Raw genomic sequence first — 27,083 nt, 5'->3', positions numbered from 1 at the left:
TTAAGGACGCTTAAAGGTTCAGCTACAACCTAGTTTCCTGAAGAATGTTGTGCTAGGGCAAGCACCACCAGTGATAGAGCTTTATTGAATTTTGGCTTAACAAATTAACTAAGGTGACTTCAAAATATGTGGCTTTTGTTTCTCAGGGGAATATGTTTTAATTCCCCATTCTAAAGCAAACTTGGGACCATGTAGACTGGTGTTTCATTTCTTTAAAGAAAGAAAAGTGCCAGAAATGTAATGAATCATTGCTTCTGAGCAGAGAAAATCCCATATGACTGGGGGTCAACATATTTCTTGAAAAGAAGGCATATTTCTCATTTTGGGATGACCCCAGGTCTTTCTTTTAGCAGCTATAAGAGAAAGTCAGTTTTTCACAAAGCTCACCTTACTTCTTCTTGACTTTAGTTCCCAGCACTACTCTAATGCAAAAAGCAAATCCCACTCCAAGAAAATGTAAGAAACAATTAATGTATGCTTACTATCCTGAGTGCTTGGAAGCTAAGAGCCAGTCACACACATCAGGTCTGAACAGGGAGTCAGAGACCCGTATACCAACTTTGGAGGACAAAATCCGTTCCCAGAAGACCATGGTAAGAAGAGTTAAAAGCAGCTGCTACTGTTCTGTCTTAATAGATGTCCTTACACAGACCACTTGAGTCAAGATTTGTTTCCCAGCAGAGATGTTTCACCCCTTGGGTACAAGGCCATTGACCAACTTTTCCCAGTCAGGAAGCTCCAGTCATCTGTTTGCAGCTATCTAATGATAGAGAGGAAGGGCACATTTTAATTAGAACATTTGAACTCAATTTGAACTCCACAAAGATTGGTGAGGTTCAAGATGCTGGCTCAGGTGCTGTTCATTTTACAGAGCAAATGCCAAAAGGAAGTGAGAGAGAGAAGGAGAGAAAGATCCTAATAAGGGCTGTGTAGACAGGAGTTTGACTGCATTTAAGGGACCCTGGTGGGCCATCATAGCTTTGGGTGACTTATCTCTTCCTGACACATGCTGGAAGCTGCTCACATGCTAGATTTTATTTTTAAAATTGAATGATCCTTAAACATGAAATGGATCTAAGTGACTGTTGGGGGCCTGCAAGGGGACTGGAAGATGGAAACAGTTTATGAATGGGTTCGAGCACCAGGTTGTTCCAAACTTAAAAGTTCCTGCAAACATTCCCCAAAGTGTGTTTACAGAATCAGGCTCTCACCTTGAAGGCTTGATGGAGTTCCTGAACTGTGCCAGTAGTTCTTTAAAACTCTTTGCTGCTGTCAGGCTTTGAAGTGGAGGAATTAATCATGACAGGCCAGAACATGGTGACATAAATGGACTTCACATTTTGCTGATGAGACGGCTGTCACAACACTGTGCTGATTTACACCCAGAAAACAGTTACATGGCTCATTCCTAATAGCAGTTAGGAGACCTGACAGCAATGCTCAGCCCTACAAGTTGGTTTGCTTAAAATCTCAGTGGAAGTGAATGGAACAACTGTGGAGCAAAAACAGTGTCAGTGCACGGAAACTCAGGCTTGGAGTTACGCAGTATTCCTCATTTTGCAAAGTACCACTGGGACTGAGTCATTGCCCTTCTCAGTACCACAGCTTGAAGTGAAAAATCCACCTACTTTCACAGGTCTGTCTGCAACAGCCTATTAAGCTATTTCATTTGGACCCAGAAGGGGAACTTGTTCCACTTGCTTGACAGTGGATCAAACTATGGTTTTTCACATAAGGAATATATTATTTCAGAGATGCAATTAGCCAACTAAAAGGCTTCCTGATGAAGTGTCCATTCTCTGTACCATATGCATTGGTATCCTGATGCAATATTTAAAGAGGACCTCCCTTCTCCTCTGTTCTACAGAAACAGTCCATGGCTTCCATAAGGTCTTTCTCAGTTTCTACTATTTGAAGTGGGTAGGGAATCAGAACCACAGACTTCATTTGAAATGGATCTTTACCAAAATCACCTTGTGCACAGCTTCCTGACACATTCCCACCAGCTTGGAAGAGTATGTCTGGACTTCCCTAGCGGCAATGGAAATTCATTCATTTAATCAGTGTAAACCCTATGAAAACCATTGCTGTGCCCAAACTAAGCCAGGAACATGACTAGCTAATTTTATTCTGTGAATGAAACTGGGCTCATCAGGGCAACCAGCCCAAGGTTTTTGTACATGTCTCAGCTACTGACTGCCAAAGCTGCATCATTTCACTGAACTGCATCTGCTGCACACGAGGCCTGCCTTCCTTGCAAACACTAAGGTGGTGGTTTCATCTTCAATAGCAAAACTGAGGGAAGAGTTTCCTAGCCTTGCCTGCATCTGCGATCTCTCAGGGGTGCTCAGGTAAGGCCACCACATAGCTTGTATCTGTGAAATTACCCATGTTGCCAAAACAAATCCATTGTTATCAGGGCTGCAACCAAAAGCTGCAATGGCAGGGGAGTGAGCAGACCTGCCAGAGCCAGGTGCTTCTCAGGTCTGTTTTGTCGCTAGATAAAATATTAACACTTCACTCCTGATGAGCACAAAGCAGGGAAGTCTCTGCATTTGAACTCGGAAGAGACTCCAACCTGCCTCTGGATGCTTCCTGGTCTACAGCTGCAGGAGGACTTGTTAATGGGTGATGCGGTGTAGTCCAGTTGCACAACACAGGCTTACCACTGTTAAAATGATTCATCATCAAATGGCCAGAGTCATCCTGTGTGAAAGCAAAGTCAGAGCCTCTGTGGGCAGTCCTAGCTCAGACGTTGTGACTAGGCTGTGCAGGACTGTGTTTTGCTTTGCCTGTTAATAGGTGGCAGTAGTTGTATTTCAGGTTTTAGGGCTAGGTTATGTCCCTCATCTTGGAAGTGGGATTTGGAAGAACTGAACTGCAGCTGAAGTCAGCTATGAATTTAGCTGTAGAAGTGCTGGATTTATGAAAGTATAAATAAACTCCAAACCTGTCCCACTGTAATGTCTGAGAGAGCGGGATCCATGTGTGGGTCTGAAACTATAGGAGCCTCTTGAGGTAAGTTTTAAGTGAAAGACAGCCAACTGCTATAATCTACTGCCAGAAGTCTGGAGAGTGGCAGTGATACCTTATGCATGGTGACAATCTCCTGCAGCCATATCTGCCCTCCTTCTGTGACCAGCCTCACCTGCTCCTTTCCTCAAGCTCTGGGCTTTGAGTTGATGCTTAAGGCAAAACACTTTCTTCTGCCTAACTTCACAAGCTATTCAGAGTAGGCAATAGCCTTTGGTCATGTGGGTTTTTTCTTTTGTTTATTAAAGAATCTTATCAAGAGAAGCACCAGAGTGAAATTTGGGTGCTGCTGAAGTCAGTGATTAAACTGCAAGTGACTTAAGGCCAAGTTGCAGCCTGTAAGTTTCGTCTGCAATACCAGTAATGAATACCAGATACTGACTCTTTGAAGTCATTTTGTGCACTTATGATATAGAATCACAAAAAAGTTGTCACTAGTAAGCAAAAGCCCTCAAATACCTGAGCAAGGTTGTAATCATTAATCAAAGTCTTCTTTACATCCACATCAGAATGGATATATATTGAATACATGAGCTAATCTGGTCTTTGAAGTTAATTAATTACATCTCCTTATACATTTCAGTGGATTCAGGACTTGTGCCAATATCCTGGGGAAAGAGGGAATATGGCTGCATTGCTTTCTTCCCCGTTTGCTGAAAGAAAATAACAGATTTTAAATTAGATGTCATATATTTGTTAGATATATTGTGTAGTTTCCCTTACTCCCTCTCTGTCCTATTGACTACCTCTCCCAGAAGTTTAACATTTCATCCAAGACACAAATACCCTGAAAGCAATAAGTAAGTTATAATGAAGAAAGCAAATGCCTAACAGCTGTGGGACAAATTAGGCTGTTGTTATGATGGGCAATTCAAGTAAGGCAGGGGGCAGAACTTGGCCATGTATCTGAAATCAAGTAGTTGAATCTATAATATTAGAAGTTGGCTCAGCATGAACGTGTTTCTTAAATAAAGCAATTATAGATATGCTAAAGGAAATGTGCAAGGCTAGCCAAGATATTCAGCAAAGTTCCTTGAGCCAATATCCCATATTCTCCTAAGATAAACAATATTTCTATCTGTTGTTTCCCGAGTCTGTTGATAGTCCCTACCAAAAAGCAAGAAGAATTAGAGAAAAGGACTGGAAAACAACTCTGTAACAGTTGCAAGGGCAGCATTTTGAAACTAGATCCTTCAGCACAGTCTGTACCAGTCTGAAGTGGACAAGTTTTGAAATAAATCGGAGAAACCACATTCACCAAGAGGCATCAAATGGGCTTTGGGCATGGGGATAGAAGACTTCTACAAGCAATTGCAAAGGCTTGGTGAAGAGTGAGAACAGCCACTTTTCCTGTGCCACTGTGACCAGAAAGTTGAGCAGCACAGTTACTTCTGCTGAATGGAAGTCAATGATTCTTGCTCCATCTGAACTGAATGACAGATACAGGAGAATGGCAGAGAAGGACTTGTCCATGCCCTGCAGGTGCATGCAACTGCCTTTTTCTCTATGTTTGTCCTGGTCCCCTGCTATAAATGAAGAATATTGCAAACTGGAGTCACAGTACATTTGTGACTAGGGAACACAGAAGAATAGACCTGCCAAAATGTGTAAACATGCTGGTATAAAAGAAGGCACAAAATAGGTTCCCCCTTGGTTTCTAAAAGAAAGCTCCCTCATTAGAAAATTTTATGCAATGATGTGTATGGCACAAACCCAACTGTACCAGTGCTGCTGTCTTCCAGATGGGCCATTAAATCACCCGCAGTTATTAAAATACCATGGCAACTTCTGCAAGTGCAGAAATGCTCAGTGTAGCACCGTGGCCAGATTCCAGCTCCCAGTGCTTCACGCTTCCTGCTTCTTCAGTCTCCTGCGCTCAGCAGCACTGCTCCACTCCAGCTGTCCTCCTGAGGCTGCAGCTTGAGCGCTGGCAGTGCCCAGGACCCTACAGACCCTGCAAGTCAGGCTTTCACCAGAGCACATGTAGTCACTGCAGCTTTTACTCACATTCCCTTTCCCTTTGCAGGTGCATAAGTCAGAGAGCCCAAGAGCCTGCGACAAATGAGGCATTTGAGAAGAAGCAGCCCTCTGTGGACAGGAACCCCTCCAATGCCAACTGCATCTTCCCTGAGGTGTTTTTCACCCCTGAAAGCATGGAAGGAAAGTGGCATGCACTTGTTGGGCAGAGCCAGCAGTACCATGTGTAACAATAAAACAGAAAGCAGTTTCACATGCACAGAGTTGTCCCAGGCAGGTCCATTGTCAGCTCCCTGGGTGGCCATCATTGTGCTAAGCCACTGTCCTCTTTCTAGTATGCTATGTCTGATCAGAGAGACAGTTGCCAGAAGGACTGATGTCCCTACTGTGACCCCAAAAATCTAACTGTATTGTTAGGTTTGGTTAAATCACTCTACTGTGAAGGCAAGAATAATTTTATGCACACGTTGAGTGAACTCTTCTCTTGGGTGGTGTCTGAGTTGACACTGAGATGCCATGTGCTATATGAGCTTCTGTAAGTGCTTGTAGAAGGCGTCTATAAATGTTTGCATTTCCTTTTGCTTCTGAGTCAAACAGGCATAGATATTTGACCCTGGCAGCAACCCTGCTTGCTTGTAAACACAGAATTTCCATCCCAGCCTTACTGCGATGCCTCTGGCTGCAGCTGCCTGTGGCAGACCCCAGGGACGGGACCAGCTGTGGATGCCTCCAGCTCTCCTGAGGACTCTGTAACCCTCCAGGAGCTCCAAGAACTCAGCTGGTATTTCCTTTGCCTCCCTCATCCGTTATTCCCGTCTCTTTCTGTCGCCATAGCGCATTCACATTGGGGCGATGGTGCAATAAGGAAACGCTACCACAAAACCTCCAAGAACAATTTGTGAAATGAAATATCCATAAAGGAATTCAGAGATATAGCACTAGAAGCACAATATTAATTCACTGAAAACCCAATTTATTGCCAAGTAGCAATAAAACCAGGACTGATGTCCTCTGCGCATAAGCTTAAGCCAAAGGAAATATTGTCATTGTTAGACTTAATACTCTCATCCTGCGACTTGTTCTTCCCTGTGTGTCTACTGAAACTGCTAAATTGAGGATGAAAAATCCAAGTTTTCTCTTTTTTGGCTAAATGCAGCTGTTGCCCACCACAGGACACACATGTTCCTCACAGATATAGGAGCCCAGTGGAAGCAGATTTGCCCTAAAGAAGATGTCAACACTATCAAACTCCTTGCTTATCAAACCCAGTTTACTGATTCAACATGCAACGTAATGAGCCTAAACTAAGAACCCTGACAGCATACAGTGAAAAATGAAAACCAAGCCCATGCACATCACTAGCCACAGCTCAGGTGTTCCTCCCTGGTGGGAACCTCTCCTCATTGCAAGAGTGAGAACATTTTACTTCTGTGTCCTGCACATTGCAGTCTCCAAGTAATACTGATAGACGTTAATTGGGGCCCTGAAGGTATTCCTTTCCTTTACTGCATAGTATATTATAAAATTAAATAAACTGGCCCAGAATATGTTTTTCCTCTCTCCAAATTGAATAGCTCAGAAAGCAGTGCTCCGCAATCAGACCACACACGCAAACCTCTTGACTTTTTTGGTATGTCTTGCAAATTAAGTGCATTTAGCCACTATAAATACTTGGAACCCTACCAGCAGTTGCGTTGTTCAGACTACAGCAGGTTTGTAACAGGTATGGCTCAGTAATCTCTTCAGCTTGTCTTTCTTGAAGAACTGCTACAAATTTCTATGATAACATTCATTCTGGTTTTTAACTTGTTAAAGCCTGTTTGCTGACTTTTGATCATGAACCTTCTGTGTCAAGTGGAATAATAGGGATAATGAAGCGGAAATACACCACACACACACACATATTTCTGGGCAACAGTGAGATGGGGCAGCAGGATGACAAGACTGAGAGTATGTGTGCAGGACTGTACCACTACTAGAAATATTTTCTGGACTGTTTGAAACACATCAGAACCCAGGAGAAGAAACTAATAGAAACAAGGCAAGTGTCACTGTGCTCTGGTATCCTCATTCTGTCAAAGAAAAAAGAGAAAATATTCTACCTTACAATGAGCTGAAAACTAGAAAGGACCTTTGGATGTCTGGAGTGTTTTTAAGTAAGTTGTCCAAGGCACAGTGGCAGAGTATGTACAGTATGTACATATCCATATGTACATATCCAGTATGTACAACACTGGATATGATCAAATGTGTGCAACTGAAAAATTATCCTGACAAAATACAGCCTTATCAAAACCAGAAGCTCTCTGAAGATATCAAATGTTAGGAAAGTTAAATTTTCCAGATGGAAACTAAGAAGAGAATCTGTATGTTGGAAAACCAGTTTAGTGATAATTTTTGACTAAGACATATACCCTTCTGGCCCCATATCTGAAATGTGAGCTTTATCTGGAACTAAGGTTTGGAGCAGGCAAGGTTTCACTTTTCCTCCTTGCCACCCCTCATTTTCACTCCCTTCCCTTCTCCTCCACCCAAAGAGCTTAAATAATGCAATTGGGTGAAGAGGGGAAAACCCAGCCTGTGTAAATACACCCACTATTTCCGAGAAAGGGAGACTCAGAAGACAGGGAGATATCTGAAGAAAGAGTATGAATAGATCAGAAACAGAGAAACTTAAGCAAACAGAAATGTTACAGAAGGCTGGAAGGTGCCTAAAATCACAAAACGTAGGGAATTTCAAGACTAGTTTGGTCCCAAAATTGAATAAATGAATAAATAAACAAATACTGTGGACTTCTTGATTAAGCAGGCCCAGAAGCTATATTTGTTTTTCAGACCACCTTCTAAAGTGAAAAGCAAGTGTGCATTTCTACAGAAAAGCCAGGGATGTTTGAAGGATGAAGTGTTTCAAGAGGGGATTTTTGCTTAGGATGTTCATGGGGTAGCAGTGAAGGAAGAAAACCACAAGCTTTCAGCCTGGCTCTGGTCCCCTTCTTTGGTCAGCAAGGTTTGGTGTGGGGTGGACACACCAGCATGCTCCCTGTCCTCTCAGACCTGAAGGGAAGTGCAAGAGCCAGTATGAGCTGAGTAGTGCTGCAAGAGGTTTCCAACTGGGAGAAGGCGTGAGACCCTCCTGGGTATCAGCTTCCAAGCCAGCTTTGCTAATCCGCAGCTGTCCTTGACTCTGTCCAGATCAAAGCCTCCAACACAGTACCAGTGGGGCTGGTGTATGTGAGAGCTCCATCATGTACAGATTTCACTAAAAGAAACACAAATAAAATATGAAATGTTAACGCCAGTCCCTGTATGGCTCAGCCACAATGGGTCTCACAAACACAGCTCAGCAAATATGCCAATTAGACCCTTCATGTTATCAGTGGAAAAAAAACCCCATCTTTCACTGCAGCCCTCTGGAAAAATAACCTGTGCTGGTCTCAAGCACATGCAATAAAATGCATGGATTTATTTTTTTTAAATAGCACCAGAATGAACTTTAAATAAAACAAACAATTGCTAATGGTCCTTTCCCACCTTCAGTCCCTTTGGCCTTTTTTCTCCCCTTTCCTCCTTGGTCCTAGACATTTTACAAACACTTGTAAATAACCATACCCAGGCCAAACAGAGAGTCATTCTTCATTCTAAACAGGACGTCAGGGATAGTGAAAAAACAATGTTTGTAGCTGGAATGCATTTTACAAAGGTGGAGGGAACATAGGACTGTTTCTGTGTCTGGAAACAGATGACGGGTGTTTGTTTTTAACGCAGTATGTTAGAGAACAGATTAGATAATAAGTTCCTAAACAGAAGAACTCATGCTCCACCAAAGCTGAAATAAACTTTGAAGAGATGTCTCAGTGAACTCTGTTTCCTTCTGGGCCCTCGCAGTACCATGAGGTCAGAGCTGCAGGGATGGATCATTTCACATCATTTGCTCAGTCAGTCACAGGGCAAGTATAAACAACCCCTGTACTCTGTCCTGATTTGATCAGGAATAGTAGATCTGGTATTCTGGTCTTTCTGGAGAAGTTAATATGCCATTGCTACAGCTGTGCCTGCTCTGATCAGCCATGCATTTCTAATAAGATGTGCAAAATCATCAGCCTGCCTTGCAGGAAATATATGCAGGATTTCTGAATTATCCAAGAGATTTAGGAATCCTGTTTCCAGCTGTGACTTAAGAGATTTTCTTTCAGAGGAGGCAAAGTCTCATTGAAGTTAAGGGGTAAGTATATTACAAATTGCATTGAACTGTAATCATTAGAACTGCATTAACACAGCTTGGCCCAAAAACATTTCTGGATTTTTTTGAGAAGCGAGCCACAGTGAAAGAATTAACATGGATCAACCTGAAATATTTTGATCACCTTGAAGCACTTAAAAAGCTCTCCTGCGTCCTTCCAATGCGGGTCATTTTATTAACTGGCAATGCAGTTTTGAAAAAAGAAAAAAACTCACACAAAACAATGAAAACTGAAGGCTGTCCAGCAGTATAGCTCATTGTTTTCAAAGTTATGGTTGCTTGTTAGCTTTGGATGAAAAATAAAAGCAAACTGAGTTTTATTCCTGATTCATTAGTGGGCTTAGTTCCCTGGAAATTTATTTAACAACAAATACAGTAAATCCATTGTTTTTTAGACTAACAGTTAGATGAGTTAGTAGGAATACTTTGCACGGAGCATCCCTCCACCCCCACACTTTCTCTTATCAAAAATGGATCTGTTTCAATATTATAAACATTTTCCACTGAAATAGATTATTTCCAGTGGAATTTTCCACAGAAGACACAAAACAAAGTGAAGAAGGCCCACAGCATTTTGTACAGGGTTGACATGGTGCCTGGTGTCTGCACTGCATCATGAGAGCCTTACAGGACACACTGTGCACCCCTACCCAGCAGCCTCTTGTGTGGCCCAGCCCATGCTGAAGGACAAAGGGTGGCAAGGGGTGCCCACGAGACCTCATGGGCCATGGGGCATCACAGGCCCTTGTGGGAAAAGGATATGCCAAGAATAAGGTCAAACCTAAAACTGAAGGCAGCTTTTCAGCATTTCTAAACAAACGATTTTCTTTAACAAATAAACTCAGCTACGTTTTATTTCAACTGCTTGTCCCAGCTGTTTGTTTGTCCTTAGTGCTGAAATTATATTTTTCCCATGGGAAGGACATTATATTTTTCTGTACCCTTTAGTGTCAGCCACTCCCCTGTCCCAAATTTCATTGAAACACCATAAGCATAACCTTGAATACCTTTCAAAGCCTCTATTCATAATACTTCCTGTTTCTTTCATAGCGTGCTTACTTTTTCAATGCATCTGCTGAATTCCTACCTGCATCACAGCAATGCATACCAAATCAAAATAAGATGGTCCAGTTTGATAAATATAAACTGAAGTCACCACAAAAAAAAGAAGGAAAAAAAAAGTATGAGAAGAAAGTTTAGATATCAAATAATGACCATTTCCTGATTTTCAGACCTACCTTTCAGAGCTTTACAAGCAGAAAATCTCTGCTCACTTTGACAGTATCATCTTAAGCTGCTGCAGATGAGATTCACATGGCCTATACTCTACTTGATTCTTTGGGTTTTAGTGTTTTTCCTACCAGCTTTCTCTGGGCCCTCTAAAGTGCTTTGTCCATAGAAACCCTCAGGCTGAGAAGCTCAGGTGGAATTTGGGAAGAAAGTTTTGATTAATCAAAGATTTCTGTAGAATGTCTGCTTTCCTTGGTAGCTTTGTTTCTGATTCTTCCTGGTAGGCTAGAAACCTGAAACACCCTATTCTTGCTAGCAAAAACCTTGTAGTTGTCCTTTTTGCTAAATACTTGCTATTTCCCACTGAAAAATAGCTTCCAGTTACTTTATTGAAGATCACCACAAAAATTCTACTCCTAGTTTCTCTCTACTGCTTTTCCTGGAAATAGCAGGATAAGCTGATAAGATCAATAGTTCCTAGTGCCTCAGAAATACCACTGGCCATGGGGAGGAGAGAGCCAGAGGCCTGTGCTGGGAACAGGAGCTAAACAAGGAGTGGGGCAAGGTGGTACATTATTCATGGAATCACTCATTTCCATGATGAAACACAGCAGAATGCCTCAATGTTGTGCTTGTGATTCACCTTCACTGACATCCTTGTGTGGAGTTAAGAGTGAACAGGGAAGGAACAGAGGTTAGGTAGGGCCCTTGATTTAGCATCCTGAATTCCTGAATGGAAAGCAGGGGGAAGGGAATAAGGATTTCCAAAGAGGAACAGAATGCTGTTATTTTTGGCCTTCTTAGAAATTTCCACAAAGTATACAACTTTCAGCTGAGTAAGCGTCAGGAGCTCAAATACGAGGCCCTGCTTCACATCAGACTTCTCAAAATGTTCACTTCTCAGGTTATTAAGTTTGGTCTTTGCCCTCTTGAGACCCATGAAATGAATCAATGTCTCCTGCCAACCACCAAGGGATTTGCTGTCTTCATGCCTCATTGAGACATCAAAAACTAACCAGTGAGGTGAGAGTTTCTCAGACATAGATTGCACAATACTCCAAACACTAATGCTCTATGTACAGAAAAAATATCCTGAAGGCAGATCTCTTCACACTGTCATCGATAGCATTTTCTAACCACTATTGATCTTTAATATCCCAGTTTATAATTAAAGACCAGCACAAGTAAATGCTGTATTGCCTGCAAAATATTGTATGGAGGCAGGCAACTGCACTTTGGCAGAAACTGTGTGAAAATGCCAAAATCCTTAGTTGGTACAGGTACTATATAGACTGAATCCTCTCAAAAATGCTAGTATCATACACAAAAATAGATTATGGCCATTGGTGGTAAGTGTGGGACAACTTGGTGAAAAATAAGCTTCAAGCTTATTATTCAAGCTTATTATTCAAGCTCTTGGGTATTCTTCAAAATCTTTTTCTTTAGGAAAATGTTACTTATCCCTCATAGCATGAGAACTGTGCAGAAAAAGTCAAGTTGGTGTTGATATCTCTCTTGAAACCTAGCAATGATGTTCTGTCAGCAATTTCTCTTGCTGCAATTTGTGAATCTGAAATAATTTGGCACCAATGTTGATGTCTAAAAAAACACACACATGCTGCACAAATCCAATGTTACCTTCCAATATGCATAAAAACTTGCTAGAAGATGTTCAGAAGAAGTCATTAAATCAGCAAATTAGTGATAGAATTGTGATTAATGGTGGCTGGAAACAAGCCAGAGGTTAACTGGGAATTTCCTCTTCCACACTGAGAGCTGCAAGGTTACGAACATTTGGTTTAATCTTTTTCAAGATCTTAGCAGAGCCAGGCAACCTTTCAGAGAGGGGTGATGGACTATGCACAATTAAACCACTGGAGTCTCCATTAACTTTAAAAACTATTGGAATGTACTTCATATGGCTTGGTTTTCCATGGCAATTCTGCAGCACTCCCTCATTGGTGTGTGTAGAACAGATATATTTTCCTCAAGAAACTTGCTGGCATCAGCATCTGGCCCATGATAACTCCGGGAACTAAATCTAGAAGCCTTTGAGGACTGTTAGCAGACCGTAATTTCAGTCTCATATCTCACCCTTATCACTTATTACTTCCTTCAGAACAGAGGCTTGATTTCGACCTTGGACTTGCTTCAGAGCAGTCCTGTTCCCCTAGTGTAGGAAACATCTTCCAACACCACCAGAATCTTAGAGCAGACACTCTTTAGCCACCATTCTAATTTATATAGCCTTCTACCACACTGATCAGTGTCTCTGCTGTGAGTTTATGCAGATATCCATCACCATGCTTCTGTGGCCACACAAACTGCTCCATCTACTCCATGAAGGTGCTTGCTGTACAGTTCACAGTGAGTTCAGATAGAGAAGCTCCAAATACTTGTCTGTCTGGTTTCAGGTACACTTGTACGTCCATTTGCAATGACGCAGAAAAGTGTATGTGCAGTGATATTTTAATTCATGAATATTAGAACTCAGATCAAGTGTCATGCTGAAAATGCAGCCTCCCGTAGTAACATTTAAGTGAGTATCAGCAATTGGACATTAGCAGTGAAGACACCAACTTCACACTACTTTATCTTTCATTACTTTCACCTAACATCTGCAACAATGCCAAAGGAAAGCCAGGAAGTAGTTAGGTTGCTTTTTACTTACATTATCAGAGCAAATCTACATTTTCCTGTTAACTTCCAGAAAATCATCTACATGTTTTCTGGTCATTCCATCTTCTACACTACAGTGTCTGATAAGCTCAAGCACTGGATCAGACTTGTGAAGCTTAAGTGTTGTCGGCGTGACTGATCGACACTGGGATTCACCAAAGGGTCTTGTTTGGTGCGTTTCTTTCATGAAAACAGAACACTGGAAATTTTTATTCCATCTCTACTGCATCTGTAATGCAAAAGACAAGGGTGTATGGGACAGGACATATATCCAGCATTTTCTATAGCCAAGACTAGTCTGAGTACAGCCTGCAAAGTGCATCACTGTTAGTGCACAAAGGGCTGAGTAGTCCATCATGGGAACCCCTGCCCATGGTATGACAAAGGAACATATTCCTTAGAAGCCTGGCACAAGACAGCTTGGGAAAGGAGACAACATAACTATGCTTCCTTGAAATCATTGCAACAACATACACCACACAGGTCTGGGTTCTTTTCTTCTGCATGCTGTAAGTTTTCATATAAGCAAAACCTGAAGCCTAGCTCTCCTCTCTACCTGTTTGTAGCAGCTATAAGAAACTGTTCAACTGTATAATGAAGCATGTCCAGCCATAGAATACTGATCTTATTACCATAAGCTTTAGACAAAGCTATTTGTTCTAATGTCCAGTTTTGAAATGTTTTAGCTGTACCCATTCCCTACAAAGAAGTTTAGTCAATGTAAAGAAAAGACGCAGAGACTGAAGTGCTACAGCTCCTTAGACCTGAGCATTAGCTTGGAAAGACAGAGGAGCTGTCCTAAGTTGCTTGATGCAGACAAAAAAAAATGATCACTGACCTCAGAGAGGCTGTGTGAAATGCCCCTGTTCCCCCATGTCCCATTTCCGCTTTGAGGAGTAAAGGGCGGACATAGATTTCAGTCCCAGAGAGGAACAGGAATTTGAGACGCATCTCTCCCATCAGCCTTTCTTGTCTGCTCACCTACAGGCTCCTCTGCCAGCATGCTGGCTTGCAGTTGGCTTATGAAGCACCAAGCCTTCCCATGCAGCGAACAGGCAATGCACACGCTCAACCTGGGGCTGGCAACTCCATTAGGTGCCTGCAAATACTGTAATGCTATTATGATATGAGGCTTTTTGTGGCGGGATGCCAAAGTCTACTGGCCTACCCTTCACTGTAGTGAGGATAAGAAAAGCTAACATTTCACTCAACCATCAGAAACATGAATTGACCTTGATAAGTAGATGAGTGGAATTTTTCAAATTTGAGGTAATAATAGTCACTGACTCCATGATCACTGGTGGTATTGGGAGGTTTAAATAATCCATCTTCATAAAGCTTGTAATCTTTTCCTGACAGGCACTATATACAGTGTGTAGAATATTAATATTGCATTCAGTTCTGGACAGCTCAGTAGCAGTAGTAAGAACAAATTGGAAGGAATTCAGAGAAGCACAACAAAATGATGGAGTGGCTGGGGAGACTGATTTATGTGGGATTATATCAAAAGAATTGTGTGTTCTAATCTGGCCAAAATACAAGAGGGAAAAGATGATGTGTGGACTGGTAAAACAGGTATCTTTGGGTGAGACACTGCAGGAAGAAAGTAAATTATCTGGTGCTCTCTCAGGATGTTCAATTAAAATCAGCAGGAGGAATTACGTAAATGCCAGTTAAGGAAGAACATCAGGAAAGTCTAATTTTGCTGTTGTCTCTCACATCAGCTGGTGAAAATACATTTCCCAAAACTGAAGATAAGGGGTGGGTAAAATGTTAAAGGCTAATGAGGAGATAAGGGCAAATCAGGAGATAGAAGAAGCAATCAGCAATGCAGAATTAACTTCTGAACCTTCTGTTGAGGACTCAAGTGATCCTTCACTGTAGTAAGGGAAGAGAATATCAAGAACCAGTAGGGAGGTGCTAAAAAAACATGACCAATTTGGGAAGAGATCCACAAGTCATTTCCCAGACACTGACACAGAGAGAGACAGCAAAGTTTGGCCAGGGCTGGAGTTCATGCTCCTTGGGTGTCCTGACTCCAGGTCAAACCTTACTATCAAACAAGCCTGAACTAAAGGTCCGGACTCCAGAGGACAGCCAAAATCTGAATCTTAAGCATCCAGCTCTGTTTAGTTTAAGGTGTCTGTTTTGCATATTTTAAAAGGAAAAGAAGTGATGTGTCCAAGACAGGGACTTCTGTGCTCTGTTGATCCCTCTTTACTGGCAATGACAGGAACTTGCAGTGCAGCTGTCAAAACCCCCAACATAACATATAGGAGTTCTCTTTGGCAAACTTGCTATCTAGAAACATGTGTGCAGAGGAACACCCACCAAGGGTCTGTGCTGTGTCCAGGGAGGCAGGACTCTCTCCAACAGGACATCAAGATTCTCTGGAAGGGGATGAGTGGAAATCATGCACAAACAAGAGATCAAACAGGCCTTCCGCATACTGCCCGCAAAGCAAAGGTTTAGCCACTCTGCTCTGGAGGAGGATTGGGATACCCATGACCTCAGCACGGCCACCATTTGTGAGGAAAATGCATACTTCGAGGAGGCTGAACAAGCCAGAACTTCACATCCCAGATGCAGGCTGTGGTGCACCTCACTGCTGTTCTCCGCATGCAGCCTCATGGGGAGAGGTGAGGTACACAGTGAAGCTACGCTGTAGGGTACAAGAACAAACATTTTGAAAATAGAACCAGTATTTCTGTTCATATTCTCGAGTTCTCAAGTATTAAGTGGACTCAGTTCTACCATACTTAATGCAGGATATTGCTCCTTTCATTTTCTGTTGAATGTTACAGAGATTTTGCTCAGCCCTTCACTATCACTGGAGAAAGGAACTGTATTTTAACCTCTGAAATATGCAGCATTAGTCCTGACAATCGAGACTTCACTGTGCCAGGGTGATACTCCTTAGAGAGCTCAGCATAGTAGCAGAAAGAGGACTAAGGCTACTCACACCTCCCTCCCTGGGACAACAATTACTTTTCTAATGAAAGCCTGGTTTTTCTTTTACTAAAGGGAGCTGGTAGTAACTGAGCTTCCCTTCCTGCCCTTTCACACACCAGAGCACACAGTTCTGGACAGTTACCTCCCAAATGCTCCTTGACATATCCCCAAAAGCAGCAGCGCTATGATCTCCTGCCACTGTAAGCACCACAGTGATCAGCAAATATTGCTGAGGAAAGCAGTCCATGGCCCACACACATTCCTCTTCAGTGACACTCAGGCCAGCTGAGCCAGGCACATACTGTACTGAGGAGACTTTAAACGGATCCTGACACATTCAGGCACTTTTTCTGCTCCCAGCAACAAAATGGACAGAGAGAAAGACTTTGAACCCTATAAAATAACCTATTGTATGGATATTTCACTCAGAGTAACTGTTCTTCGCACAATTCACATAGCTAATGAAGTTACGCTGGTGAAAAGGTTGGGGAATCCTCACTGGATCTAGTTGATTTACATCAACATACAAAAAAAAAATTGTATTCAAGTACCAGTCACCTTACATTGGTTGGTGATGTGAATAATGTCACTTTCTCACTAGCTCATGAAGTTGAATCTGAGGACATAACTTTGGAATTAATTAAGACAGAGCTTTTCACCATGAAATCCCATGCTTTTGGGGCTACATGTAACTAGGACCACAAAAGCCAGAGTATTTAGAGTAGTCCCTTGCTGTAAGATGCAACACAATGGCTCTTTAAGTCTTCGCCTTGTACCCTTGCTTGTACCCTCAAGTAAAAGAAAAAAAAGAAAAGATGAAAGAGAGCCTGGTATGTAATCTTTTCCTACTAGAAATAAAGCACACTAGAAGAGGAAGCTGATCTGGACACGGAGTCATTTAATTAATTGAACACTACAGAAGAGACATTGATCTTTATAATATTTTCCTGCCCTTCTTCACTTGTTTTGCCAGCCTAGCGAAACTTCATCCCAGGGGTTCCTTCTGGAGGCAGCAGTTGTAGATTCTGCAGCAGGGTTTCCTACCACCTCACTGCAGAGCAGACCCTGAACCTGCACACATGGAGCCATGCTGATTAGCAGCCACAGTTGAAGTAAGATCAAAGCTTCTGTGATCAAACTACAATAGGAATTTTCCCATAACACCATCTGTGTTGGCTGGAACATCAGCCATATATCACTTGATATCTTGATCCAGCAGTGTGCCAAAGGGGCACTCCTGCTAGATGAGTAGCCCCACTGATTTTAGTAGGGCTATTTACAAATGTGCTATTTAGAGATGTGCCAAAGTATTGCTCTAGAGCAAACTTAAGACCGTTGGTTCATCAGCAAAGTCCTCATTTTGGTATGGTAATAATGCTTATCAGCGCTTTTCATTGATGCTGATTTACACCAATTATCAAACTAAACCCTTTCTTTGATTAGGATTTTGATTAGGATTGAGACTATTTTCCTGCTCTAGGATTTAAGGTTTGAGTTTTAGCTGAGGTTAAAAGTCCACCTCCGTGCATGATACACACAGAAACCCGCAAGAGTGCTCCAGTCCCCACAGGAAACCAACCTGTAGGCTGATGATCACTGCTTCTCCCAGGGACATGCTCATCTGAGGCCAGTGGCTGCTGACTTTCACAAGACAAGTGCAACCAGTTTGCCTGGTCTCTGGCAAGCTCTGCAGTAAGGACTACGTGTGTCAGGAAACTCATTTTGTGCATTATGCTGACCAGTGTAATATTCATACATCTTGACCAAAATAGTCTTGGCTTCCATCTACCTTAAAGTGTAGGTTTATTATATAAACATTATATCTACCAAAATTTTTGTACATTCTCCTTTGAGACAGATCAGAAGTCTTACCTTGTGCAAAAATGGTCCTGAACCTTGAGAAAGTCTGGTCAATCTCAGAACTATTTCCCTCATTAATCTTTTTATTAGCTGCCTTAGTCACTAGAAATCATCAGCACACCTTTGCTGCAATTACAACCAAGCTTCACCTGATCACTACAGACTGAAATTAAGGCAATATGGACCTGAACTGTGTAACATGTTAGTTTTGGCCTCCTGTATTAAAACCTTTTAAACTCTGCAGCAAGCTTTAAAACAATCACATTTCCTCAGGGCTGCCAGAAGCAAACGTAAATACAGAAGTTCAAAAGAAGAATCCAGTTTTCACAGCTGTATCTTAGTTAAATTAAAAAAAAGGGGAAAAAAAAGAAGAAAAAGAAGAAAGACAAACTGACCTAAAGGTTTTTGAAAATACAGATGAGGGCAGACAAAGTAATTGTTCTAAAGCTGTTCTGCATGTTTTAGGAACACTATCAATTCCAGATTTTAAAAACCTTTTTCTTTTTCTAAGAAAGTATCTTTTTATAGTTGTGTAGGACTTTAAAACATCTTGGTTAGAACTAGTATTGAGGCTTCAAGAGACAATAAAATATACCACAGCTAGAAAAACATGCCATTTTGGCTATAGTGTATGACTAATTGGTTTTCGAGCATTGCCTAATTGTGTGACACTGGTTAACCAAACAACAATGGCATTTTTTCACAGGCTCCGATATTAGCTCAGACCATTCTGTGACCTCCTTCTGTTGAGAGACACATTGTATTTTTGATCATAAATCTAACAGAGTAAGGCCTGAAAAAGGGATTCCTGCTTTGTTTTTGCATTTTAACTGAGGTTAAAAAATTCTAGCTGTTGTTGTTTATATAGGGAGTCATATATTTCAGCGAGAGGTATGGCTTGGAGAAATGTGGATATCAAAGCTGTACTGCTGGGCTTTGTGTTTATTTAGACATAACAATGGGTTGGATTTCTGGGTACAGTCATGCTTAAGTTATGGTTAAATTCATCTTTGATGGCTTCACTAAACAGGGAAAAGCTATTAAAAAACCTTTATATTAAAGAGCATTTTGAACATCAAAATCTTCAAGTGCTCAAATTACTCTCTGCACTTCCTCCATGTCATGGATTCTGAGAAAAATATATCATCTTAGGCAAATAAATTTCCACTGAAAAATGTGTATTTGTGATGAAAAAAATGTAGAAGTTTATATATTAATTAGATTCTGAGAAGGAAAATCTTGAGAAAGATTGACATTTTGCAGTAATATAGTCTAAAATACAGGGTTTACTTTTTAAAATTGCTACTAGTCCTGAAAGTTAACAAAATTATTATAAAAGAAAAATTCTGGAGAACAAAATGAAAGAAAAGACAATATTCTACAAGAAGATTTGATTTATACCTTTTAGTGAGAAAACTAAACTTAATCATAAGCACTTCACTGTGATTTGAAAACAGGTTTTTTTCCTTTGGCCAGTCAACAGAGAAACTGATATTCCTATTTTCATGAGCACAATTCTGACAAGATTTAAAGCACCATTTGTTTGGGGGTGTGTCTCAAGAAACTAACCTCCAAAATCTGAAAGCAGTTTTACACTCTTCATGTTGAGGTTCCACTGAGGAGGAGAGATGGGCAAGTTACTGTTTGTGAATAGACTATGAAGAGGATTTTGCTCTATTTTTGGAGGGTTATTTTCTAACAAAATAAATTTCTTGTAATGTGTTTGTCAATCTCAATTTGAAATATGTTCTTTGATTTACTTGGGACTGAGAATTTGCAGTAAGCAGGTAGTTACCTGGGTACTAGATTAGTGCTGCAGATATGGGGACTGCTTTTGTCGAAGGAAAAGGTTTTTCATTTAAAGAAGCATCACTGTTAGCACCTTGTATACAAATGCCCAAGTAAAAATAGTGTTTGCACATTTAGTGTCTCTCTCACTGTGCTTAACTCTTCTGATTTGTTTTTGTTTGCTGATAAGGGGACTGGAGAAGTGTCAGGAGTAACTGATGAGTTGCAATGCAAATTGCCATTTCAAAACTGGTGGGTAAATAAATCCCCATCCTCATGACTAGCAGAAAAGGGGGAAAAAAATAAAAAGAAAGAGAAAAAGAAAAAGAAAAAAAGAAAAAGAAAAAGAAAAAGAAAAGAAAAAGAAAAAAAGAAAAATAACATGGAGAAGAAAAAGAAAAAGAAAAAGAAAAGAAAAAGAACAAGGAAAAGAAAACGAAAAAGAAAGCGAAAAAGAAAAAGAAAAGAAAAAGGAAAAGAAAAGGAAAAGAAAAAGAAAAAAGAAAAAGAAGAAAAAAAGAAAAAGAAAAGAAAAGGAAAAGAATAATAAATAAAAAAGAATAGGCAGAGACCAATGTGTTGATCACAGATTGAGTCTGTCCATGGTAGTAAGTAACACAACAACTGTATGCATTTAACCAAACGAATTCTCTAAAGGGAAAATGCCGCTCTCTGAGGTAAAATGAAATTGAAGAATTCCCGTATTTTGTATTTGATTACTTTGCCATGTGTTCTTCTGCTTTGTTCTTCATGTGAGGGTGTGCGTGTATATCCTCGGTATTTGTGATGAAACCGGACTGTGAAGATGGAGGGCGCGTTCTTGAAATGGTTTGTGGGAAACTGGCTCCCTGCCATGTTACTGAAAGCTACCTGGCTGCATCCCAGGTCCTGACATGGAAACATGCCTTAAGGAGTCTTCCTGGCTTTTCCCCAGTTATTTCCCTAGGTGATAATGAAGAAGAAAGAGTAATACACTGAATGTAAGATGCCTTTGCTGCCCATAGCATTGGCTGCAGAACACATGGAATGAACTTCGTCAGAATACGATGTAATGGTCTGGTCCAGCGGGGAAAAGACCATGAAACTCCACTGCAAACATTCGTATAAACAGGACTTTTTCTGATGAAATTGAAACCATATTTTGACTTGCTTTTAGAAAAACAAATCCAAAGAGATAGTTATATATTGAAAAACCTTAGAGCTTTACAGAGCCAAGAAATCAGCTGCTGGCTCAAAGAGTTAGATGGCAACGTGAAACGTGCTGGCCCATGCTGATTCTTTTAGTTCTCTGTGGCTCAGCAGCATATTCATGTAGTGATTTTGCTTTCCATCACAGCCATTAAGATGATCTTGGGATCAGCAAGTATAAAAATTATCCTGTTGCCTCAAAAGCACAGGTTTTTAATCAGATAAAAGAGGAATCCCAGGACCTATTGACAATATAGGACAAACAACACACAGCCAAGCCTTGTGATAGTGCCAGCAGACCATGGTGGCACAGTCATGCCACCATGGGCATATAAGCCCACAGAGCATGCTTCACTGGTGTCAGCTATGTGCTTCTGTCCGAAGATGTCAGTTTTGCTACAGTTTTCTGGTTGGCAAAAGCTAATTCTGACCACAACACAAGGGATGTGCACAAGAAGGGTGATCTGCCAGAGCAGCTGTCCCTCACCAGAATGTGGCTGGTTTTATCACTTGTGCCTATGGCCATCTCCTTCCAGGGGCTGGAGGTGAGGCAGCCGTCAAGAAGCTTTCCTCAGTCAAGAAGTTAAGAAATGCAAAAGGCACCTTCTGAGCTTCCCAGAGACTTCTGCTGGCAAAGTGGGCACTCAGGTCACAGTCCTGGGTGATTTGCCCCTAATATATCTCCCGTGACTGTCAGTGAAGGCACCTACGGCCACAGCCATAAAGTATATGTACAGTATATTAGCATCTCATTAAATACATGTACTGGGGCTCTTAAACACCCTGCTCAAAAGGAAGTATGTAAGATGTGTCATATTATCCAAACTTTATCCACACAGCTATGATGAGGTGTGACAGCCTGCAAATGGAGCAAGAATAAGGTCTCCAAGGAGTTTTAGTACTGCTTTATTTTTGTGTTTCAGTAGCATCTAAAGGCACTGCATGAGATCCAGCTCCCTGCTCAGAAAAGCTTACCAACTTAGGGAAGACAAATGAAAACTGAGAAATGCATGTATTAAGTGACTTGCCACAGATTATAAAGCACGTAATAGTAGAAGAAGAAAGAGAATGCAAACCTCATCCATGGTGCATCCAGATTGCTTTCAGAACAGCTTACTGTAAGCTGAGTTCAAGAACTTCATGGCAAAGAGAAAAGTGCAGTAATCCATAACAGACAATCAAATGTGCTTTGCAACTGTGACTTTGGTGCCTGGGATTTTGAATGGTGATCTGCATTTTCTGCAGATTGGTTCTACTGAGATCCAAAACTTTTAGCCAAGTCAGGTCACACTGAGGGTACAGCTGGTATGGAATATGAAGTTACTGGCCCATCTGTCCATGCCTTCAACTGAAGAAATACTGTGGGGAGTTGTTTTCAGTGCTGGTGAGATACCATAACAGCTCTTGCAAGTCTTTCCATTGTGCTTCATTGCAAAGATAAATGTATGCACTGAGTGACTTGGAACTGTAAAAGATTAGGAGAACATGGGATTGTGCATGCTTGGGCTATAAGACTAGTAACCTTCCAGCAAGCCTGACAGCAATCCTTGAATGAGAATATGACCATCCCCTCAGTCAATCTTTCTCATGTTGCCTAGATCTAAATCCTCTCTAGTCCTGTCCAGCCTGACATGCTGGAAAGCGGACGGTGTTTGCAGATGTCCTTGAAACATGGTCCAGTACAGAGTGTCCAGCGGAGGCCAGTGCTGGCAGCAGTGATGTTCCTTTTGCACAGTTCTCATTCAGCATTTATCCACAGATGCAGTGGTTGCCAAAAGGGGGTTTCCACTGCTGACTTCCCAGTCTCCTATTTCTGGCCAATCGAGTGATTTATTCCTCTCCTGTGAATATCTTGGTGGGGGTAAGAATTTGGAAAGACATTTCCAATGGGAGATGGCCAAAATCACTGACAAGAAAACAACAGTGTTGGCAGGCCTGACTTTTAACAGCATGAACTGACCACCAAGGGGAGAATGGGGAATCTCAGGGCAATGTATTTCTGGAGCACCTATGGGTCCCACCACATCGGACCTGGTCTGACTCTTCTGAGCAAGTTCATGTGAATCAGGTCCATAGCCTGGAATTGCTCTGGGGGCTGTCAGCCAAGCGAGGCAGCATCTCTTTAGCACTAGCACTCCAGGCTTTGAAAAACTGCTGAGACCTGGATAGGTACTATGGGGAAGATCACACCTAAAGCCAGTCCCTTGCATTTCTTGGAGACCTGTATGTGTGCCACAGCACAGCCTATCCCGTGAGAAGAGAGGCAAAAGTGAGCATTCAAAGACAACAGCAATAGGTGAAAAGGCATACCTCTTATTCCCCTGTTTACTGATGCTGATTTTTTAGACTTACTTACCCATGTGTTGTGTTTGCCCCATAATTTGCAGCTAAATGGAAGGGTAGGTATGAATGGAAGAGGATTGCAGTCCCTGGTGTATAGTCTTGATCTTGCACTGGGCTGTGTGACAGACAGAAACACCCACACTGTTGGGTTGGATGATCACATATTGAAAGGAAGGGACATGTGATATGTCTCCTCCAGGAAGGAAGGAATAGGCTATAGCACATATGCATGCATATTCTCCCTCCTGGCTGCTTTGCAGCACCACTGTTTCCTTCCAGATTTGGGCCCCCAGGAATTCCTGTTTTGTGCAGGAGCAAGGAGTGATTTGACAATATCAGGGAAAAAAAAAATGGGAAAAGAGAAAAAAAGAAAAATGGGAAGAGAGAGCTAATGAAAAAGCAGGACAATCATTTCAAGTTCATGCTACCACCTTTTTACTATAAGTCTATACCTGGCTAAAATGGACATAAGAACAGGTGCCACAGCAGCTAATTGCATGCACAAGATGACATGCATGCGCAATCAAGAGTGGGATGTGTCATGCTGCCAAACCTTCCTTGTAGAGCAGCCAGATGCCTTATCTTCACCTCTGCAATATGTGGAATAGGGTACTGCTGGAGAGAAGCTTCTTCTGCTGTAGACAGGAACACAGATATGTCATTATCTGCAGGTTTAAAGGTCCTGTGTGGGACCTTTTGGGTTTGTGATACAGTCTTTTGGGCAACCATTCATTCAGACAGCAGAAAATACACCTGATTATCATCGGGGCATAAAGCTGGCGGTCCAGATTCTTAGGATGTCTGTGCTGTACGTTTAGCAGTGCCCCTAACCTATCAGTATATTATATTCACTGTCTATGCTGTGAATCAGCCACAGTGGAACTGTGGAAAAGTGGGAAAGTGGAACTGTGGGTTTAGATGTATTCAAAAAAGTGGAAAAGTGGAACTGTGGTTTTAGATGTATTCAAAAGCTGCTCCTTGAAATCTATGGTTCATGCACTCATGCTTGGAGCAGTATATTTTCCCCATACTTTTCTCCCTCAGACAATGGTAAGAACAGTAACAGCCATCAAATGCTGTTAACATGCTACAAAATGTCAATATGCTTGAACAGAGAAGGCAGCTCTGGCCTTAGTCTACCTTATTTCTGGATGCCAACAGTTCCTTGTGTTTCTTCATGGGAAGCCTGAGTTAGCTAAAACATGTCATAAACAACTGTGCTGTTATTAAAAGGCTTTGACAAACATCTCACCTCTCATCCAACAACTGCTAGCACCAGCATCTGTGACAGAAGGATTGTGCATCCTTCAAAGTATAGTTTTTGAATGATCAGCTTTGCAGAATGCAGGCTACAGAGCATAGCAATTGATTCAGCAGGCTTGCAATGACACCTTATTGACCCCCAGTGTCCCATACTGACCATGCAAGGCTGGCCTACAGCCTTTAAGCCTCTATGGCTCATCCCTGGGAGCTTCCAAAGCAGATTGAGTAGCACCAGGAGGCCAATGCTCTTCTTACAGCTGTCCTGCCTATTCCCGTTTTTTACATAACAGTCCTGGGCTGTACTTTACAAGCTGAAGATGGAGCAAAATGCATCATAGACTGAATGAATCATTGCACAGTGAGCTCAGGATACCAGGTCTGCCCACTAGCTTCTCTGCAGCACTTTGAGCAAGCTGTGGAGATCGCCATGGCAAGCAACGGAAGGGTTGTCTCCTTTCAAGTTTCCTTTGCTTGAATGCTTCTGTGGGATCCATGTGGCTATAAATCAAACAGATTTTAAGGCTTTCATGGTGCTGGAAAATGTTCTTTCCTCCTATACCTTGAGCTGACAGGGTCTAAAAATGGTGACTTCCAAGGCATGCTGCAAGAAAATGCCTTTGGCAAACAGTTTTTGGAGCAGTTGGGGCTGTGAATGATCAAAAGGTTACCAGTCATGGCTTCCTGGTTGAGCTTTTCTGCGGTTTATTTTTTAAATAAAAACAGATTTTGAGGTTTTAAGAATATTTTTCATGTGCAAGGCACCTAAAAATTCTTTACATTGTTCTCCTTATTATTCAAATCAAAATAAACCCACCAATGAATCAAAATTGCCTGTCCAGTCCCAAAATCTGATTGTGAAAGCGTCATCTCTCCATGTGGTCTCGTAAACCACAGCAAGCTACCAGAGTTTAAAGCTGACTCTTTCCAGTACCACAGCAATCAATCCCTCCTGCATTTAACCACGGTTATTTTGCAACACACCATGACAAGAGCACATTCCTTCCTTATAAAATAATTGACTTTTCCATATCTCCAATGAGGTTTCATCTTCCCAGCCTGACCCACTCTGACAAATGCACTGGTTCTACTTAAAACAGCAGGTCCAGCGTAGCTAATTCAAAGCACTGCAATTAAGTGGGAGCAGCCTGATTAAAATGTTGTCCTTGATTATGTGTGATGACAAGGAAACCCCATTTTTATAGATTCTCTTTGTGACAGGGCCCAGACTGCTTTGCCAAAGTCCTAATGCTAGACAGCAGGAAACTTGGCCCCAAACCAAAAACTCAGCAGACACTTCCTTTAGACAGCACTTGGTGCAGAAAGCAATCTGTCCTTACCCATGTATATTTTAGGCAGACAGGCTGAAAGTTAACACAAGCTTGAATAAATCCGGGGACTGGTATAGAAACTCATATTATCTTCAGACAAGCCTAACCCCCAGGTCAGCAGGAGTCTAGAGTATGGGGTCAGAGTAGGACTAATGCTTGTAAGTATAGACCCCATTAAACTCACAGCATTGTTTACATCAAACCGCTTCATTCATGAAATGATGATGCTGCCAAACTTCCCATTTTTGTAACGAGAGATGGGCAAGGCAACTTAGGCAACAGTCCAGAGGCCCCTCAGGCGCAAGTTAGTTTTGATAGATTAGAAACAAGATGAATCTCCATGGGACAGTATTAAAGCATCTTTTATTATGTGCAAAGCAGCCTTTTAACTTCCCAGGAGACATCGCAATCTCTCCATGCTAGTCCTAGCAAAAAAGCTTTCAGCATTAATAACACCTGGAGAACTGCACTGGTCTGACAGCTCAAGGAGAACAGATTGGCAAGGGCTGTCTGACCTCTTAAAATAGCCCATTTGGGTCAAATGGTGTTGTCCTCTGCACAAAATTACCTCCTTCCGAAACCAGTAGGAGGTTTGAATGCATACATAGAAGCATACAGACTGAAGTCAGTCTGTTCCAATAGTCCTAAGCATGCTTCAGCAGAGGAATACTTGCCTCTGAGTGCTGGAAGTGTAACCATTTCCCTTACTGAGCCTACACACTCTTCAGAAATACAATAGATGGAAAGGCAGAAATATGTAGCTAAAATCAAAAGGCCAACAATACACGAAGCTGTAGGTAGGATGGAATACAAAACAATGTAATGCTATTATATAGAATCAATGCTACTGACTTACCTGGAAAACGTAAAGAGGGCAAATGGGAGAGAAATGAGCTACACACTGCGACTTTTCCCACCCTCAAATGGGCAAGTGATTTGAGTGTTCAGCTTTTATCCTGAAAGGATCATCCAGAAAAGCCTTCCCTTAGATTCACAGAACATACTTTTTGGTCATCTGGAAATGTTTAATTTTGATTGTAAATGTAAATACAATGTATTTACTACACAAAATAAACATCTTTTTGAACTCTTTTTAAATGACAAGATATTACACAGAATCACAGAATCACAGAACATTAGGAATTGGAAGGGACCTCAAAAGATCATCTAGTCCAATACCCCCTGCCGTAGCAGGAACACCT

The sequence above is a fragment of the Psittacula echo genome, assembly GCF_963264785.1.
Source record: "Psittacula echo genome assembly, chromosome: 6".
Lineage (NCBI taxonomy): Eukaryota > Metazoa > Chordata > Aves > Psittaciformes > Psittacidae > Psittacula > Psittacula echo.
Note: the sequence above shows the minus strand (reverse complement) of the source record.